This window comes from Plutella xylostella, chromosome 21 (genome assembly GCF_932276165.1).
Source record: "Plutella xylostella chromosome 21, ilPluXylo3.1, whole genome shotgun sequence".
Taxonomy (NCBI): Eukaryota; Metazoa; Arthropoda; class Insecta; order Lepidoptera; family Plutellidae; genus Plutella; species Plutella xylostella.
This window is the reverse complement of record NC_064001.1, coordinates 820,935-829,677: the sequence shown is the minus strand read 5'-3', so window position 1 is coordinate 829,677 and position 8,743 is coordinate 820,935.

Genomic DNA, 8,743 nt, shown 5'->3' with positions numbered 1-8,743 from the left:
TAGAACCGGTTATAGTGCAGAGTTTCATAAAAATAAGTAGTCTGAAACCCGATTTAAGCAAGAAATAATATCATTAGTCTTCAATTTATAATAAGGGAAAAGTTTAACGTAAGTTTATTGCTTATATGGGTAATCTGATATTTTCTTGTCATCCTTACAATTATTGGCACTTCAGGATTAAAGCTGGATTACTATAGTACAAAATATGTATGGTACGGTAGTTTTCATGTAAAGTTTTATGTCACCTAGCTCTACTGACTATTAGAGCTGGTTAGAGATTGCCATAGTAGTGAAAGGATTAGTTTCTGTTTTTGTGATTTTTTTTACTGTTTTTTGTTATCAAATTATTACTATGTTTTGTTTAGTATGAAAAAAAAAAAAAACAAAAAACACGCACTCACGCCTTGTACTAATGTACTCCCTTGCGGGGTAGGCAGAGGTGCATTGCTGCACCCACTTTTCGCCAGAGTGTTATGTTAGTCACAATGTAATAGGGGGCGGGCCTATTGCCATTTTACGGGCACATCCAAGACCCGAGACCAAATATCTGTGTTTAAACAAATATCTGCCCCAGCCGGGAATCGAACCCGGGACCATCGGCTCAGTAGTCAGGTCACTAACCACTACGCCATTCGGTCGTCAGTTTGTTTAGTATGTTATGAATAATGTGAAATTTCTGAATTCCAATATATAAACTTTTTATTTTAGAATTATTATTAAAAAATTAAAATATTATTATACTAGTATATACGTAGTCACGCCACAGAATCCGATTCCAATTTTAAATTAAATTTTCCGAAATCAAATTTTGCAATCAAGAAGTTGGCTATAAATATAAATTCCGCATTGTTTGCTTACAGAGTTAGGCTAACTTAATTTGATTCCATTCTTTGTAATGCCTGATGAGCACAGAAAATCTTATCAATGTTGTGAGTCAGAAATCAGGAATACTTGGGGCCTGTTTCACAATGTCTGGTTAGTAGCTACCTGTGAGATAAAATACATGCTGTCACTGTCTAAAAATAATTACAGAGTCTTAGCATATGTTTTATCTCACAGGTAGCCACTAACCAGACATTGTGAAACAGGGCCTTATAATGGGATACGTTTGAAATTTGACAACCGCTGGTTTATGATTTCTAATGTTAACCGTTGGTTGGTCCGCTGATGTGCCATACCTCTGCACGTAGTGATAAAAATACATCCAGTATAATCAGAGTGTAGATTCTCAGTGAAAGCAATAGTTGAAATAAGACGCATGCAGCCGCCAGAGTCCGAAATTTGTAGCACGGACGAGCGCGCCATTTCATATGAGCTTAAATGCCTGTTCCGGCGTATAACTTTTATAGCGAGTGGAGAAAATTGCTTCCTCAATTTAGAATGAATATATTATAGTTTGCTATGGAGACTGGTCTGCAGATGAATATCTGGATAGCATGTTTAAGCATGGAACAAGGTCTTATAAGTTTAACGAATATTTTTAGCTAGTTGCTGGTGTTTGTCTCAAGTTTAGTGAAAATTATTTGGATCACAAAATAGATATAGGGCGCGCCATAACGGGCGCAAATACCACTAATAATAGAACATGGTACCTTTAGAAGAAGATTGATATAAACTTATCTAATAATTGTTTACATGTACTCACTTACTTACTTATAGTCTGGCTACCCATAGCACAGGGTATCCTAGTTTGGGAGCCAGGAACCCATTTCTAAACCAAATAGGCAAATAAATGTTTTCATTTCATTTCATTTATAGTCCTGTTACTCCCCTGTGGAGCTTAGGGCTACAGACATTCTTCGCCACGCTTCCCTATCTTGAGCCGCCTCCTTCACTTGGGCCCACGATAGACTCGCTCTCTTCATTTCCGCCTCCACGGACCTTCTCCAGCTCTGTACGGGTCTACCTGGTCTCCTTCTTCCGCCAGGCTGCCACTCAAAAGCAACTTGAGTATGGTTACAGTCGTGTCTCTCATTGTTTTCATATACGATTGCTTAACTTGCGTATAAAGGCAAGATTTACCTTTACGGCATCGTCCGCTACAGACGCATCACATTCAGTATTCTTAGTGTAAAAATTCTAACAAGTGCGTCCACTTCATCGGCATTGCCGACGCCGTTTCTTCATACATTCATGAAAATCCGTTTGATCCGATAGGTGCGATACCGATAGGTGGATTTTTACCTTTTTAATATTGATCTTGATAAATATTTATTATTATTTCTGTATTTCACAATTCCACAACTATTGTATCCAGTAGTGTTCAATTCTGAAGCCGTTTGTTAAACTCTCTCTATAACTCTACACTGAACTGAAAAGCCAAAGCTGATTTAAGAAAATACTCAATATGGTTCCACATAAAATGGACATGCGCAATATTGCGATTCGGTTGGTACAACATTTATTGGTTTCGTGCATAATGCCGGATTGAACCAACTTGTAGACATAAATAGTTGGACTTGTGAGCATCTTGCATACTTTCAACAACTATTATTGTTATTATTATGTTGTGTCGTTACCGTCACGGGACCATGGGGTCCCGGGCATTTGGAAGGCGTGCATGGGGCCGAAGCCAACATGTAGAGGCCCGTTTGACAACATTAATCTAAATGAATATTATTATTAACTTTCAATTGCATGATAAATATGGGCTATGAAAATTAAATAAAACAACAGTAATGTTTATCTGTAGGTACTTTAATCCTATTTTCGTATTTTTATAAATCGTTTAAATAACAATTAAACACAACTACAATTTGATAATATTAATACACAACCCATTTATTTATCTACTTACTCTAAATTTTAGCGAAAATTTCAAAAACCTTCGCTACTTTTTAAATTAAAGCGAAAATATAAAATTTGGTATGGCTGACAAGTAAAATTTACAGTTATTTAACACGATTTTATTAACAGTAACTAGTATTTACAATATCTTAAAGCTACGATATTTACATTAACTACGATCTAATATAAATTAATGTTACGAAAATAGCCAGTACTTTTTACAAACCAAAAAATTTACGATAAAATCGATAAAGGACAATTTAAGTAAATATAAATTTTACCATGATATAAAAAAACATAGTTAGTTTATAGACAATAACATTTCAGCTTTTATCATCATAATGAGAACTTATAGGTAAAATCCATTCTATGACAGACTGTGCCGAGGTCTATGGCTCAGTTTAGTTCCCGACGTATTTGTACTTGGGAACATCATAAATATTACTGAGAAGGCCGAAGGGAGCATAAAAAGAAAAACTTCCAGCACTTTTACTGGCAATCCGGAGATGTCTTACATTCCCGGATGAAATCTGACTCGCGATATGAAATGCATAGATGAGATTGCTCAATATCATAAATATAAGTTAGTACACAACCCAACTAAATGGATATTGCAGCCTACGCCAACATCAGTTTCAGTTGTGACTCAAACTTGGTTGGTACAGTTCGGTCCAAACAACTTGATCGTTCCTGAAGTTGGTTGCAATTATACTTTTGTGCAATTGATGATGAATCAACGCAATGCTACAAATATTAGGTAAAGAACATCTTGAATAGAAAGAAAAACAAAAAGAAATAGGAAATTAAAATACTCACATACATAAAATACTTACAAAGCGCATGATCCTTTTTAAATTCATCCTAATTTAATATTATAAATGCGAAAGTAACTGTGTCTGTCTGTTACTCTTTCACGCCAAAACTACTGAACGGATTTGAATGAAATTTGGTATAGATATAGTCTAGATCCGATCCTGAGAAAGAACACATGCTACTTTTTATCCCGGAATTCTCACGGGAAAACTTTTAAGGTGAAGTGAAGCTCGCGGGAACAGCTAGTATAAAATATTTCAACAAAAGTTAAGTGACTACCTTGGTGGCACCAATACGGTAAAAAAATATTTCTGCGCTTGTTAAAGAAAATCAGCTAAATGATACGCATCTCAATTATATATTCACGAGTCTTCCCCGGATATTAATGAAAAACATACGAAGAACTTGGAGCGTTGGCTTTTCGTCAAAATGTATTCCTTTTACCTTTCACATTAATTATGTACTTGTAAGGTATCTTATTCGAGACAGTCCCTTTTCAACTGAAATATCTATGTACATAAGGTGGGAACTTCAGTCTTTCAGTGTTCTATAAACACGTTTTAGCAAGAAATAAAAAAACAGCATCTTTTCAAATAAAATTCAACGGATTGGCTGTCTCAAACGGATCCTTAAATACGGTTTTACTTCATGTAGGTTATGCTGGTGCATTCACTTCTGGAGATATGCGTCAATGCATGCCTCAAATTTCTTCCTGATCTCAGGCCTCAGGTATATACTTACAATATACGCATACAAACTTAAATTTAAAAAAAATAGAGCTAGGGACAATGTTGGTGACTTCACATGGGGGGTATAATTTATTTTCATAAATTTCCAAAAGTCTTTTAAAAGTTGTTAATATGGACGAGTGGCGTCACTCTTTGGCTTTCTATATACATTTTGCAACACCTTGTATTTACTATTTATTGGAAGTTTTTACCCTACTAAATAACTCGACTATATTTTAAACAGTCGCCATTTTCCTTAATGAAGCCACACGACGCGACATTCGTTGTGATTTACAAAAACAAATGAACACAGCGCTCGCACCTGCAGGAATACTTTAAACAATGAGATGTAAAAGCAGCTAAGCACCTTCTGAAAGGGAAAACATTGGAGCATTTCAGGAAGTGCTCGGAAAGTAATATTAGCCATGTTTTAGTGTGGAATTTGTGAAATCTCAAGTTGGGCTCCGAATGAGTTATAGCGTCGCTTTTACTCAAATGACTCGGTCGGCCATTATTTATGACCCCGCGGAGAAGTGAAGTTGCGGACTGCGTACGTGAACTTTTTGGTTGCGTAAAATATTAACATGGAGAACTGTACATACATGCTGAAACTAATACACTCACGAGTGATGAAAAAGTTCTACTTACAAATTACACTAAATGACGAAAAATTTGAAAGATTGAATTTAGAAAATTATTAGAATTGATCTAATGATTGTCTTTTTTAGTTGGTAATATTCTGATGTGCTATTGTGCTGTTATATGTATTATGTATGTCATTAAGCTAGCCTAGGAGTAACTTAGTGCTATGGTCACTGAAACTTTTCAGTTCATGAGTGTATTCATGAGTGGCTCCTAGTTCATGCTTTGTAGTCGTGTCACCTACACATGGTAATTACAGAAAATCATAAACCGTTTTCTATGTAAAGTATTATGTTCTATTATTAAATTTATCAAAGCCAACATTTCGGCTTCTCAAAACGACTGAGGCAATGTTATTATTCTCAAGTCTTTGCTAAAAACCACCAGACTGGAACCTATAGAAATTCTAAAGAAGTTAAAAATAGGTAACTAATTGTTAGCCTAAGGCCAAAAATACATCAAAGTCTTGGCTAATCTCATGGCAGGTGGTTGTGACGAATTATACAACACTAGCTGTTCCCGCGAGCTTTGCTTCGCCTTAAAAAGTTTTCACGTGGGAATTCCGGGATAAAAAGTAGCCTATGTATACCAAATTTCATTCAAATCCGTTCAGTAGTTTAAGCGTGAAAGAGTAACAGACAGACAGACACAGTTACTTTCGCAGTTAATATACATCGTATTTAGCACTCAAGTCCGCGGGCGGTATTTCTCTCTATGAGTACAGTAGCCTACCTATTATGTTAATACAAAACTTGTTCTGCTGTTTGTTTGTGATGAGTTACAAACCTACTCACACACATTTCGGCTGTCCCATTTTAAAACACAGTAACAGCCATGAGACAAAATGTTCAGGAGAGCCAAAAAACGTTTTTGTACCTTCATTTCAATGCCCTGGTAAAACTATGATAGATATCTGAACAAATGTAAGCTTAAAAGAAGCGGCAGAACTTAGGCTTTATATACAATACTATTTCATTTAAATATGACTAAAATTGTTGCTGTAATGCACAAAAGAAAACACTTACTAGGTTTTATATGGTTTTCTCACCCTAAAAGCGCCCTCACTGACCATTTCATAACCTAGTAAGGGCCATTATTGTGTCATTTAAGACAAGTTAAGTATATTGAAATTGCAATAATTGCGTAATAATTTAATTTTTTATATGTTTGGGATCCTTCACATATTATAAATCCAATTTTGCAGCACTTTTATACGACGGCACTATAAGTAATAGCTGAAATACGGGCATATTTTTATGTTTGTTTTTTTGTTTTATGTAAATGAATTAAATAGCCATATTCAGAAGGCTCTAACATGAAAATTATTTATGGCTGCCTTCAATTAGACAATATTTCCTAAATTTCTATCTAAAAATCAGTTTTATAACTTGTTTTTTTTTGTTTATGCAAAATAGGGCTAGTAGAAAGGTTCTAACGAGAAAGGTCTCTATAGCTTTTATAAAGAAGACAAAATTTACTTATGTTCTACTTTTAATTCAACTCTCTAGGTTTCATTGGTGCAAAGATACAGGTTCTGAAATGTCTGATATTTTGTACGAAAAAAGTGTTAGTAATAATGTATGCCATTTGTGACTTACTAAAATTAACGGACGAAAATTGTCCTTTGCTGACCATTTCAAAACCTAGTAAGCGCCATTGACCATTTTAAAACCTAGTAAGTCATTTTCACTTACTGTGTTTTAAAATGGTTGGTGGCTCTTACTATGTTTTGAAATGGTTTTCGTGGCATTTTTGATTTCGCAGGGTGGAGTTACTAGGTTTTTAGAAATTTTATTTTCGTTTCTAAGCGGTTTTTTGATATTCTGACAATGCAGTTTTGTGCGGAATCGCCTAAAATAATGTATAAATCAAAGACCCGTTTTTTTTTAAAGTTGGCGGTTACTGTGTTTTGAAATGGGACAGCCGATTTGTTTTTATATGTATAATGGGTGTGGAAAATAACTCCATTACAAACCATATCTCTAGCATGACTGCACTTAGCAAAACCAATATTGTGTTCAAACTTAATCTTCAAACGTTTTAATCACTTGACTTTGAAAAGTTTGCAGACGAAGCAGGCCTTTTTTTCTATTGGAACAAATTAAGTGAATTGTGTGGAATTTTGAAGATCTGTTTGGATTTATGATAGATCATCAGTAATGAAAATTCCTGAGTAGCAGATTCTTTCATAACCTAAAATTAATATTGACCAATCACAAAATATATCATGAGCTAGGTATATAACGTAGTAATGAGTGCAATATACACTTTTGAGAGGAGAACATAATGTATACCGTATTTTTCCATACTTGGCATAAGAGAGACAATCTTTGAGTGTCTATTTAATCAAAATATTATTAAACAAATAAACTACCGCTAAAATAGATGGTTTACTTGCGAAATTAATCATTTCTGTGTTCAATGTTTCATTTTAAGACCTAGTTTTAAAATAAGTTTAAATAAAAAGACACACTAAGGGCCACTTGCACCAACATATTAAATCTATATTTAGCGTCAAATTTTATATGGATTGACGTTTCTTAAATCGAGATTTGACACTTAATGTAGATTTAAATGTTTGTGCAAGTGGCCCTTAGATTGTTTACCTTTTGTGCCAAGCATAAATGAATGCAGTATACACAGTATGGACAGAAAACAAAACACAACCTCCGTCTCAATCAGATTACGAGGGTCGTCGGGAGGTATTGTCGCCGGCCTCCTCGTCCAATGCTTTGTTTGTTCATAAGATCGAAGCCAAACAGCTTGGAGAGCCAGCGATCGACAACTCTCGAGAGAAGGTCGTTTAGCTGATAAGTTAGCTATAGTGAAATATAAACTAGCCATCGTGATATTTTTTCTATCGTTCGCGTTTTTTTCATCCAATTTTATCTGTTGATGGCAAAACAAGTTTATTTTTAATTTATTGTTTATGGTCACTTCCGTATCCTATTCTGTAACAATAAAACTGCTGTACGGTGCTCTTGTTGTTGTGATAAAATAAATACTGTCTCACTGTGAAACTTTGGTTTTAATGAAGAAGACCAGCCAGCAAATCAACAGTCCACGCAACACACATTATCTGATTATTAACCATTTTTAAATCTAAACTTTTGCAAAATTGTTACAAAACTAACAAAACATTCTACAATATAATATTATAAGTGTAAACTTTCGATCATATTCTTGTGAGCACTACTAACACGGATAACTGTGTGGCTATCGAATGTCAGCATTAAAGTAGTGGAGCATTTAGCAGCCGCACTCCGCCACGGCCCAGAACATCCATTTAGCGATTCACTGCACATCCAATTGCTTTCTTATTGAATTAAAAACGACTAGTCTTGCTCAGCGGCGCCGCTCGCTCAATGGTTAACAACTACTGCTGGGCGGGCGGTGGCTCCAAGCCAAGAAACTTTCATTTATTAGGTCGGGAAATACTTGCAGTGAATTAATTGTTCGCTGTTTCAGTTATCAGCCGCTTGAGCCAGCTGATATGTGGGGTTTGTGCCAATTGAGTTGCTTGCATTGAAACCAAGCCATGTTTTAATAATGCTTTGTTAACGGAATACTAGAAACGTTTACATTTAAGTTTCAGCACGAGCAATGAACATTAAAGGTACAAATGAAGTCATAGTTCAAAGATTATTTTCCCCGGAGCAAAATATTGGCAATTATGAGGCAACAACGAGAAGAGAGGCGGCTTTTGTCTCAAAGGAAAAGGTGTACAGAAAAAGTTAATTAAAGATTGTGTTTTTTTGGTTGCAACGAAGTCT